General features: G+C 47.0%; 7 non-coding genes and 2 pseudogenes across 7 annotated transcripts; all 9 read right to left on the bottom strand.

Annotated features, from left to right (window-relative positions):
- Positions 1-1,426: 1,426 nt before the first annotated feature.
- Positions 1,427-1,565, bottom strand: LOC138773133 (U2 spliceosomal RNA; annotated as a pseudogene).
- A 962-nt stretch (positions 1,566-2,527) lies between these two features.
- On the bottom strand, positions 2,528-2,718 carry LOC138773461 (U2 spliceosomal RNA). The gene has a single exon (XR_011360132.1). It is a non-coding gene; the product is annotated as a U2 spliceosomal RNA (small nuclear RNA).
- Positions 2,719-3,680: 962 nt separating this feature from the next.
- On the bottom strand, positions 3,681-3,871 carry LOC138773450 (U2 spliceosomal RNA). The gene has a single exon (XR_011360131.1). It is a non-coding gene; the product is annotated as a U2 spliceosomal RNA (small nuclear RNA).
- A 962-nt stretch (positions 3,872-4,833) lies between these two features.
- On the bottom strand, positions 4,834-5,018 carry LOC138773619 (U2 spliceosomal RNA). Its single transcript, XR_011360198.1, has one exon. It is a non-coding gene; the product is annotated as a U2 spliceosomal RNA (small nuclear RNA).
- A 1,602-nt stretch (positions 5,019-6,620) lies between these two features.
- Positions 6,621-6,811, bottom strand: LOC138773438 (U2 spliceosomal RNA). The gene has a single exon (XR_011360130.1). It is a non-coding gene; the product is annotated as a U2 spliceosomal RNA (small nuclear RNA).
- A 968-nt stretch (positions 6,812-7,779) lies between these two features.
- On the bottom strand, positions 7,780-7,970 carry LOC138773425 (U2 spliceosomal RNA). The gene has a single exon (XR_011360125.1). It is a non-coding gene; the product is annotated as a U2 spliceosomal RNA (small nuclear RNA).
- Positions 7,971-8,905: 935 nt separating this feature from the next.
- Positions 8,906-9,092, bottom strand: LOC138773476 (U2 spliceosomal RNA). The gene has a single exon (XR_011360134.1). It is a non-coding gene; the product is annotated as a U2 spliceosomal RNA (small nuclear RNA).
- Positions 9,093-10,481: 1,389 nt separating this feature from the next.
- On the bottom strand, positions 10,482-10,565 carry LOC138773152 (U2 spliceosomal RNA; annotated as a pseudogene).
- A 927-nt stretch (positions 10,566-11,492) lies between these two features.
- Positions 11,493-11,682, bottom strand: LOC138773491 (U2 spliceosomal RNA). Its single transcript, XR_011360143.1, has one exon. It is a non-coding gene; the product is annotated as a U2 spliceosomal RNA (small nuclear RNA).
- Between the last annotated feature and the right edge of the window lie 370 nt (positions 11,683-12,052).

Below are 12,052 nucleotides of genomic sequence, written 5' to 3'. Positions count from 1 at the left end.
AAATACAAAAAACAATACCACTTAATAACCCCTATACAACAAAACAAAGTGAAGTACTAAATTAAGCTAAACCCATTACTATAACAAGAAAAAAAAAAAAAAACCATATCTTCAGCCTCTCATGCCTGCTTTAAAGGCAAAAAAGGACAACAAACGAATGACAATAGGCGATCTTGATCCTGACTTTTCTATCTTTTCCCTGATATCCGAGGGTACATAATAAGTTTCAAAGAACCTATCCCCGTGCTTCTCCAGATGCGCAATTACTCTATCCTGCAACCTCCTAAGAGGGAATCTCCTATCCAGTGAGTCTATATGCTCCCACAAATCTTGCGGCACCAAGGCATAGTCCCTCCTTTCTTCTTCTGTGAGGGATCTTGCTATTTTCTTTTTTACTTCTAACTCTACCGGCACATTTTCAATTTCCCTTGGGACTTTCTCCCTTACCTTAGGAACCCTTCTGATTGAAATATCCATTTCTTCCTCCTGCTGGGGACCCTCCTTGCCTCCCTTTGGATCCTCCATCTCCTCCTTACTTCTTTCCTCCTGTGAGGAACTTCCTGTACCCCCAGTGGCCTCCAGTACATCCTCTTGCTCACTTGCACCTTTCTTTTTGACAGGACAGGAGGCGTACAAATGCTCTCTGCTCCCACACAAATGGCAAGCTTTCTCTTGATCACAAGACTCAGCTACATGTCCTTCTTTCTGACATCTTACACAAAAAAGGACTGTACAGTGGTCCTTTGTATGGCCGTACTGTTTACATCGCCTACAAAAAAGCTCCATCCCCGCAAAATATAAATCACCATTAATGGATCCGATCTTGAAACGCCCAGGAGGGACACATAACTTTCCATCCTCCGACATCTTGAATCTTACCAAAAATTTCCACTTCATGGTCCAAAGCCCAAACTGATTCAAGACTTTTCCTTTTGTCGTGACTTCTTCACAATATCTCCCCAAGAAAGCAGCAATCTCCTCTTCTGGCACGTATGGGCTATACATTCTTATAGTGACCAGTCTTTCTCTCCTCGGGAAATGGGAAACGATATCAATACCATTCAACACATCATTATTCCTAACATATTCCAGCTTACCCAAAAGATAGCTGTGGTCCTCTTCTGAACTTAGCACCAGATCATATATCCCACGCCTCGGGAACTCCAGCAACGCCAGGATTTGGCTCCGCTGCAGGCCCAGAAGTTTAAAGAAAACTTCCTCCACCAGAAACACAAGGCCCAATTCTTTCTTCCTGGAATCCTTCAGCGTAAAACGAATCGCATTCCTTATCCTCGCATAAGTAGGGACTTCTTCCGGCACAGTTCCATCCTCGTTGGTCACCTCCATCTTCAAATGACTCCAAACGAAAAAACGAACCCACGGAGCACCTCACCTGCAGATGCAGGCAGGTGTGATCGCTTCCCGTTGCCTGGGGACTAAGCCGCCTGCCAATAGCAACAAGGAGGTAATCCTCCAAGGCCGACAGGTCGGGTACCCCAGGCACCTTCCGACCAGATCTCCTGTAGATACTACACTTGATCTTAGCCAAAAGGCCGAGAAGCGATGGCCACAACGGTTTCCCGAAAACTCCCCTTCTCGGACACCACGTCCTTCTTGTTAAGGCGAAGCCAGACATACATACCCTATTATGCGCTCCACCCTCTCAGATGGCGGACCGGACGTGCTTTCACACTGCATCTCCTATTGCCTAGCACTGCCTCTGTCTTCCTTTCTGCTCTCAAATCTGAATAGCTCCACCCCCCAATCACACTGCGTCTGCTTCCACCTGATGGATGGCAGACATACACGTCTCTGTCTCTGTCTCCGTCTCTGTCTGGCATACATGACATGCAGCTAGCTCTTTGGCTGGCTGTCTCTGTAGCTGGCTGGCTGTCTCTGTGGCTGGCTGCCTAGCTGGCTAGCTTATTATTAGTACCTACCTACCTATCTATCTATCTATCTATCTATCTATCTATCTATCTATCTATCTATCTATCTATCTATCTAATCTATCCTATCTATCCTATCTATTCTATCTAATGTATCTAATCTATCTATCAAAGAACATGGAGGGTGAATTCTCCCAGCTGGAGCCGTAGGCAGGCAGCATCAGCAGGATACATCGGCCGGCCACCAGGAAATCAAATCCAAAGGAAACGGTTTAATAAACTGCACCTACCTTTCCACCTACCTGCTCGGTCGCTTGACCGGCTGCAACTGAGCTGCTTGTTGTGCTGGCAGCTGTGTATAGCAGCAAAGCCTTGATGACATCACGTCCCGCGATGACATCACCAGCACTGGCCCGGCAGCCAAGTTGTAAACAACTCTGCCAGTTGGTTGCCATGGCAACAGAGGCCAGCAAGTCTTGGACAAACAAACTTTTCGTAGCCACACTCGGGCTAATTTTTCGGGGTCGGTCCACCTGCGCACAACACACTCGAGGGATGTTTCTTGCAAAACAGTAGTTTCAGGTGCAGCCGGCTTGTTTCCTTCTTCATTCTTTTGCTCTGTTTTTTGCAAACTCATTAGGGGGTGCACTGAACCTGGAGGCACTGCAATACCAGGTCAATGCCTGGAGAGGACAGAGCAAGCTCTTTTTCCATCTCCCTGTTCTAAAAATCCATTTAATATATGGTCCCCAGATAGGGGACGTATCAGATATTAAACTGATAAGAACAGATACTACACTTGATCTTAGCCAAAAGGCCGAGAAGCGATGGCCACAACGGTTTCCCGAAAACTCCCCTTCTCGGACACCACGTCCTTCTTGTTAAGGCGAAGCCAGACATACATACCCTATTATGCGCTCCACCCTCTCAGATGGCGGACCGGACGTGCTTTCACACTGCATCTCCTATTGCCTAGCACTGCCTCTGTCTTCCTTTCTGCTCTCAAATCTGAATAGCTCCACCCCCCAATCACACTGCGTCTGCTTCCACCTGATGGATGGCAGACATACACGTCTCTGTCTCTGTCTCCGTCTCTGTCTGGCATACATGACATGCAGCTAGCTCTTTGGCTGGCTGTCTCTGTAGCTGGCTGGCTGTCTCTGTGGCTGGCTGCCTAGCTGGCTAGCTTATTATTAGTACCTACCTACCTACCTACCTACCTATCTATCTATCTATCTATCTATCTATCTATCTATCTATCTATCTATCTAATCTATCCTATCTATCCTATCTATTCTATCTAATGTATCTAATCTATCTATCAAAGAACATGGAGGGTGAATTCTCCCAGCTGGAGCCGTAGGCAGGCAGCATCAGCAGGATACATCGGCCGGCCACCAGGAAATCAAATCCAAAGGAAACGGTTTAATAAACTGCACCTACCTTTCCACCTACCTGCTCGGTCGCTTGACCGGCTGCAACTGAGCTGCTTGTTGTGCTGGCAGCTGTGTATAGCAGCAAAGCCTTGATGACATCACGTCCCGCGATGACATCACCAGCACTGGCCCGGCAGCCAAGTTGTAAACAACTCTGCCAGTTGGTTGCCATGGCAACAGAGGCCAGCAAGTCTTGGACAAACAAACTTTTCGTAGCCACACTCGGGCTAATTTTTCGGGGTCGGTCCACCTGCGCACAACACACTCGAGGGATGTTTCTTGCAAAACAGTAGTTTCAGGTGCAGCCGGCTTGTTTCCTTCTTCATTCTTTTGCTCTGTTTTTTGCAAACTCATTAGGGGGTGCACTGAACCTGGAGGCACTGCAATACCAGGTCAATGCCTGGAGAGGACAGAGCAAGCTCTTTTTCCATCTCCCTGTTCTAAAAATCCATTTAATATATGGTCCCCAGATAGGGGACGTATCAGATATTAAACTGATAAGAACAGATACTACACTTGATCTTAGCCAAAAGGCCGAGAAGCGATGGCCACAACGGTTTCCCGAAAACTCCCCTTCTCGGACACCACGTCCTTCTTGTTAAGGCGAAGCCAGACATACATACCCTATTATGCGCTCCACCCTCTCAGATGGCGGACCGGACGTGCTTTCACACTGCATCTCCTATTGCCTAGCACTGCCTCTGTCTTCCTTTCTGCTCTCAAATCTGAATAGCTCCACCCCCCAATCACACTGCGTCTGCTTCCACCTGATGGATGGCAGACATACACGTCTCTGTCTCTGTCTCCGTCTCTGTCTGGCATACATGACATGCAGCTAGCTCTTTGGCTGGCTGTCTCTGTAGCTGGCTGGCTGTCTCTGTGGCTGGCTGCCTAGCTGGCTAGCTTATTATTAGTACCTACCTACCTACCTACCTACCTATCTATCTATCTATCTATCTATCTATCTATCTATCTATCTATCTATCTAATCTATCCTATCTATCCTATCTATTCTATCTAATGTATCTAATCTATCTATCAAAGAACATGGAGGGTGAATTCTCCCAGCTGGAGCCGTAGGCAGGCAGCATCAGCAGGATACATCGGCCGGCCACCAGGAAATCAAATCCAAAGGAAACGGTTTAATAAACTGCACCTACCTTTCCACCTACCTGCTCGGTCGCTTGACCGGCTGCAACTGAGCTGCTTGTTGTGCTGGCAGCTGTGTATAGCAGCAAAGCCTTGATGACATCACGTCCCGCGATGACATCACCAGCACTGGCCCGGCAGCCAAGTTGTAAACAACTCTGCCAGTTGGTTGCCATGGCAACAGAGGCCAGCAAGTCTTGGACAAACAAACTTTTCGTAGCCACACTCGGGCTAATTTTTCGGGGTCGGTCCACCTGCGCACAACACACTCGAGGGATGTTTCTTGCAAAACAGTAGTTTCAGGTGCAGCCGGCTTGTTTCCTTCTTCATTCTTTTGCTCTGTTTTTTGCAAACTCATTAGGGGGTGCACTGAACCTGGAGGCACTGCAATACCAGGTCAATGCCTGGAGAGGACAGAGCAAGCTCTTTTTCCATCTCCCTGTTCTAAAAATCCATTTAATATATGGTCCCCAGATAGGGGACGTATCAGATATTAAACTTATAAGAACAGATTTTTTTTTTTTTTTTTTTTGATTGAAAATATCTTTATTACAATCAGTCGTCGTCAGGCATACATAAACTGTGACGCAGCACAGTTCAATAAATAAGACACTACATACTCAGCACCATGGTACAACATACAGCACAGGCTCCCTACGCTATACATCATACCACCCGCTACACTAACATTCCTGCATACCTTAACAATCCTAAAACAACAAACAATAAAGCAATACAGACAAGTGATGGGGTAAGGGGGGTGGGAGAGAGGGGGGTAGGGAGGGGAAATCACAGGCCCGAAGCTTTATTGAAAGACAACACAACACAAGGGGAGAGGGGGAAGGAGAGGGGTATCAATCCTCTTCTTCCTGGTCCGATCTGTCCATGATGGAATAGTCTCTGAGCAGGCTGTGGACCAGCCTGCGGCAGTCCAGAAAGGACATCCTCTCCTTCTTCAGAATGAGGCGGTTCCTGGCAAGCCATATAGCGTCCTTAAAACAGTTCATAAGGCGCCAGGCCTCCCGGGTTGCACATCGCCGAAATTCCCAGGGAACAGGCCGTACAGCACCGCGCAGTGCGTTAGCCTGTTCCTGGGCACACAGTCACTGAGTTCAAGTTCCAGGGCGTCCAACAGGCCCTGAGCAAACGGACACTTGATCTTAGCCAAAAGGCCGAGAAGCGATGGCCACAACGGTTTCCCGAAAACTCCCCTTCTCGGACACCACGTCCTTCTTGTTAAGGCGAAGCCAGACATACATACCCTATTATGCGCTCCACCCTCTCAGATGGCGGACCGGACGTGCTTTCACACTGCATCTCCTATTGCCTAGCACTGCCTCTGTCTTCCTTTCTGCTCTCAAATCTGAATAGCTCCACCCCCCAATCACACTGCGTCTGCTTCCACCTGATGGATGGCAGACATACACGTCTCTGTCTCTGTCTCCGTCTCTGTCTGGCATACATGACATGCAGCTAGCTCTTTGGCTGGCTGTCTCTGTAGCTGGCTGGCTGTCTCTGTGGCTGGCTGCCTAGCTGGCTAGCTTATTATTAGTACCTACCTACCTACCTACCTACCTATCTATCTATCTATCTATCTATCTATCTATCTATCTATCTATCTATCTAATCTATCCTATCTATCCTATCTATTCTATCTAATGTATCTAATCTATCTATCAAAGAACATGGAGGGTGAATTCTCCCAGCTGGAGCCGTAGGCAGGCAGCATCAGCAGGATACATCGGCCGGCCACCAGGAAATCAAATCCAAAGGAAACGGTTTAATAAACTGCACCTACCTTTCCACCTACCTGCTCGGTCGCTTGACCGGCTGCAACTGAGCTGCTTGTTGTGCTGGCAGCTGTGTATAGCAGCAAAGCCTTGATGACATCACGTCCCGCGATGACATCACCAGCACTGGCCCGGCAGCCAAGTTGTAAACAACTCTGCCAGTTGGTTGCCATGGCAACAGAGGCCAGCAAGTCTTGGACAAACAAACTTTTCGTAGCCACACTCGGGCTAATTTTTCGGGGTCGGTCCACCTGCGCACAACACACTCGAGGGATGTTTCTTGCAAAACAGTAGTTTCAGGTGCAGCCGGCTTGTTTCCTTCTTCATTCTTTTGCTCTGTTTTTTGCAAACTCATTAGGGGGTGCACTGAACCTGGAGGCACTGCAATACCAGGTCAATGCCTGGAGAGGACAGAGCAAGCTCTTTTTCCATCTCCCTGTTCTAAAAATCCATTTAATATATGGTCCCCAGATAGGGGACGTATCAGATATTAAACTGATAAGAACAGATACTACACTTGATCTTAGCCAAAAGGCCGAGAAGCGATGGCCACAACGGTTTCCCGAAAACTCCCCTTCTCGGACACCACGTCCTTCTTGTTAAGGCGAAGCCAGACATACATACCCTATTATGCGCTCCACCCTCTCAGATGGCGGACCGGACGTGCTTTCACACTGCATCTCCTATTGCCTAGCACTGCCTCTGTCTTCCTTTCTGCTCTCAAATCTGAATAGCTCCACCCCCCAATCACACTGCGTCTGCTTCCACCTGATGGATGGCAGACATACACGTCTCTGTCTCTGTCTCCGTCTCTGTCTGGCATACATGACATGCAGCTAGCTCTTTGGCTGGCTGTCTCTGTAGCTGGCTGGCTGTCTCTGTGGCTGGCTGCCTAGCTGGCTAGCTTATTATTAGTACCTACCTACCTACCTACCTACCTATCTATCTATCTATCTATCTATCTATCTATCTATCTATCTATCTATCTAATCTATCCTATCTATCCTATCTATTCTATCTAATGTATCTAATCTATCTATCAAAGAACATGGAGGGTGAATTCTCCCAGCTGGAGCCGTAGGCAGGCAGCATCAGCAGGATACATCGGCCGGCCACCAGGAAATCAAATCCAAAGGAAACGGTTTAATAAACTGCACCTACCTTTCCACCTACCTGCTCGGTCGCTTGACCGGCTGCAACTGAGCTGCTTGTTGTGCTGGCAGCTGTGTATAGCAGCAAAGCCTTGATGACATCACGTCCCGCGATGACATCACCAGCACTGGCCCGGCAGCCAAGTTGTAAACAAGTCTGGCAGTTGGTTGCCATGGCAACAGAGGCCAGCAAGTCTTGGACAAACAAACTTTTCGTAGCCACACTCGGGGGCTAATTTTTCGGGGTCGGTCCACCTGCGCACAACACACTCGAGGGAGGGATGTTTCTTGCAACACAGTAGTTTCAGGTGCAGCCGGCTTGTTTCCTTCTTCATTCTTTTGCTCTGTTTTTTGCAAACTCATTAGGGGGTGCACTGAACCTGGAGGCACTGCAATACCAGGTCAATGCCTGGAGAGGACAGAGCAAGCTCTTTTTCCATCTCCCTGTTCTAAAAATCCATTTAATATATGGTCCCCAGATAGGGGACGTATCAGATATTAAACTGATAAGAACAGATACTACACTTGATCTTAGCCAAAAGGCCGAGAAGCGATGGCCACAACGGTTTCCCGAAAACTCCCCTTCTCGGACACCACGTCCTTCTTGTTAAGGCGAAGCCAGACATACATACATACCCTATTATGCGCTCCACCCTCTCAGATGGCGGACCGGACGTGCTTTCACACTGCATCTCCTATTGCCTAGCACTGCCTCTGTCTTCCTTTCTGCTCTCAAATCTGAATAGCTCCACCCCCCAATCACACTGCGTCTGCTTCCACCTGATGGATGGCAGACATACACGTCTCTGTCTCTGTCTCCGTCTCTGTCTGGCATACATGACATGCAGCTAGCTCTTTGGCTGGCTGTCTCTGTAGCTGGCTGGCTGTCTCTGTGGCTGGCTGCCTAGCTGGCTAGCTTATTATTAGTACCTACCTACCTACCTACCTACCTACCTATCTATCTATCTATCTATCTATCTATCTATCTATCTTATCTAATGTATCTAATCTATCTATCAAAGAACATGGAGGGTGAATTCTCCCAGCTGGAGCCGTAGGCAGGCAGCATCAGCAGGATACATCGGCCATCGGCCACCAGGAAATACAAAGGAAACGGTTTAATAAACGGCACCTACCTTTCCACCTACCTGCTCGGTCGCTTGACCGGCTGCAACTGAGCTGCTTGTTGTGCTGGCAGCTGTGTATAGCAGCAAAGCCTTGATGACATCACGTCCCGCGATGACATCACCAGCACTGGCCCGGCAGCCAAGTTGTAAACAAGTCTGGCAGTTGGTTGCCATGGCAACAGAGGCCAGCAAGTCTTGGACAAACAAACTTTTCGTAGCCACACTCGGGGGCTAATTTTTCGGGGTCGGTCCACCTGCGCACAACACACTCGAGGGAGGGATGTTTCTTGCAACACAGTAGTTTCAGGTGCAGCCGGCTTGTTTCCTTCTTCATTCTTTTGCTCTGTTTTTTGCAAACTCATTAGGGGGTGCACTGAACCTGGAGGCACTGCAATACCAGGTCAATGCCTGGAGAGGACAGAGCAAGCTCTTTTTCCATCTCCCTGTTCTAAAAATCCATTTAATATATGGTCCCCAGATAGGGGACGTATCAGATATTAAACTGATAAGAACAGATTTTTTTTTTAAGTTGACTATCCCATAAAGGGATAACAACACTTTTATTTAAAACAAAATTCTTATATTTACAGACAAACAAAAAATAAAATTATTAATCCAATTTTAACATAACAAAGACAATCAAAAACCAAATTAAACCTTAACTTTTCATACCTCCTTGGTATGCAAAATATGACAATATACGTATCATGGTAACAGACTTTGATCCAGATTCTTCGAAACGCTTAATCACTTCTAAAGGTACTTTATAGCTTTCAAAAAACCTGCTCCCATAATTTTCTAAATGAAATGCCACCTTTTTATGTAAACAGGAAAGAAAGAGATCTCTCTCCAACCTCTCTATCTCCTCCCAAATAGTTTTTGACACTGTTACGTAATCTTTTCTCTCTTCTTCTGACAGGGGTCTTACTACTTTCTTTTTTTCTACAGTCCTTGGACCTCTCTTGACAGAGAGGTCAGGCTTTTCCCTCGACTGGGGAACATCCTCGCTTTCACTTACCCCCTCAGACTCTTCTTTTTCTTTTTCCCTACTCCTTTTCTTTTTCATAGGGCAAAAGGCATATAAGTGTTCAACACTACCACATAAATGACATTTTTTCAATTGATCACACGTATTGGGCAAGTGTCCTTCTCTTTGACACCTCCCACACCATAATGCTTCACAATTGTCCTTTAAATGTCCATATTTTTTACATTTCCTGCAGAAATCCTCCATGCCGGCGTAAAACAAGTCACCGTTGACACGACCAATCTTAAAGCGTCCTGGTGGGACACACAGACTCCCATCTTCCAGTTCTTTAAATTTGACGCAGAATTTCCACTTCATCGTCCAAAGACCATATTGGTTCAAGATTTTCCCTTTTGCGATGATGTCTTCACAAAAACTTGACAGAAACGCAGATATCTCCTCCTCTGAGACATACGGGCTATACATCCGGACAGTCACTATACGTGTCCTCCTCGGGAAATGAGAGATCACATCAGTTCCATTAAACAATGCATTCCCTTTCCCCCATTCCAGCTTACCCATCAGCAAGCTGTAATCCTCCTCGGAGCTCATCACTAGGTCGTAGTAGCCTCTCTTAGGGAACTCCAATATCGCCAGGATCTGGTCCTTCTGAATTCCAAGAAGCTTGAACAGTATTTCCTCCACGACAAAAGCAAGTCCCATGGCTCTTTTCTCAGGGTCTCTCAAAATAAACCGGACACCATTCCTTATCCGAGCATAAGACGGCACTTCTTCAGTGGACGATCCATCCTGGTTAGTCGACTCCATAATAAATCTAATAATAGAAGCAAAGTCCGTGCAAGAACTCCAAAACACCTCACCTGCAAAACCGCAGATAGGTGATGATCGCCTCTCGTTGCCCGGGGACTAATCCGCCTGCCAATAGCAGCATGGAGCCACTTCTCCAAGGCCAACAGGTCGGGTACCCCGGGCACCTTTCAACCAGATCTCCTGTAGATACTACACTTGATCTTAGCCAAAAGGCCGAGAAGCGATGGCCACAACGGTTTCCCGAAAACTCCCCTTCTCGGACACCACGTCCTTCTTGTTAAGGCGAAGCCAGACATACATACATACCCTATTATGCGCTCCACCCTCTCAGATGGCGGACCGGACGTGCTTTCACACTGCATCTCCTATTGCCTAGCACTGCCTCTGTCTTCCTTTCTGCTCTCAAATCTGAATAGCTCCACCCCCCAATCACACTGCGTCTGCTTCCACCTGATGGATGGCAGACATACACGTCTCTGTCTCTGTCTCCGTCTCTGTCTGGCATACATGACATGCAGCTAGCTCTTTGGCTGGCTGTCTCTGTAGCTGGCTGGCTGTCTCTGTGGCTGGCTGCCTAGCTGGCTAGCTTATTATTAGTACCTACCTACCTACCTACCTACCTACCTATCTATCTATCTATCTATCTATCTATCTTATCTAATGTATCTAATCTATCTATCAAAGAACATGGAGGGTGAATTCTCCCAGCTGGAGCCGTAGGCAGGCAGCATCAGCAGGATACATCGGCCATCGGCCACCAGGAAATACAAAGGAAACGGTTTAATAAACGGCACCTACCTTTCCACCTACCTGCTCGGTCGCTTGACCGGCTGCAACTGAGCTGCTTGTTGTGCTGGCAGCTGTGTATAGCAGCAAAGCCTTGATGACATCACGTCCCGCGATGACATCACCAGCACTGGCCCGGCAGCCAAGTTGTAAACAAGTCTGGCAGTTGGTTGCCATGGCAACAGAGGCCAGCAAGTCTTGGACAAACAAACTTTTCGTAGCCACACTCGGGGGCTAATTTTTCGGGGTCGGTCCACCTGCGCACAACACACTCGAGGGAGGGATGTTTCTTGCAACACAGTAGTTTCAGGTGCAGCCGGCTTGTTTCCTTCTTCATTCTTTTGCTCTGTTTTTTGCAAACTCATTAGGGGGTGCACTGAACCTGGAGGCACTGCAATACCAGGTCAATGCCTGGAGAGGACAGAGCAAGCTCTTTTTCCATCTCCCTGTTCTAAAAATCCATTTAATATATGGTCCCCAGATAGGGGACGTATCAGATATTAAACTGATAAGAACAGATTTTTTTTTTTTTTTATTTTATTCAAAAACAAGTTATTTTACAAATAAAAGAATTTTAACTAATCAAATAAACATAACACAAATCAAGGTCTCATACCGCCTTTGAAAGCAAAAAAACACAATAAACGAATCATAACAAAGGATATTGAACTTGATGCTTCTAGTCTTCTAATAATACCTGGGGGGACTTTATAAGTTTCACAAAACCTTTTAGTATGATTTTCTACATGTGTCCTGACTGCCTCACTTAAATGGTTACAATAAGACTCTCTTTCTAGAGCTTCTACCTGAACCCAAAACTCTTTTGACACACATTCATAGTCTTTTCTTTCCTCCTCTGAAAAAGGTCTTTCAGACCATGACTTTTTATCTTTCCTCTCTCCCTCCCTGGGAGCCCTCTTAACTGA

The sequence above is a fragment of the Dendropsophus ebraccatus genome, chromosome 14 (assembly GCF_027789765.1).
Source record: "Dendropsophus ebraccatus isolate aDenEbr1 chromosome 14, aDenEbr1.pat, whole genome shotgun sequence".
Classification (NCBI taxonomy): Eukaryota; Metazoa; Chordata; class Amphibia; order Anura; family Hylidae; genus Dendropsophus; species Dendropsophus ebraccatus.
Note: the sequence above shows the minus strand (reverse complement) of the source record. Positions and strands in the feature narration are given on the sequence as shown.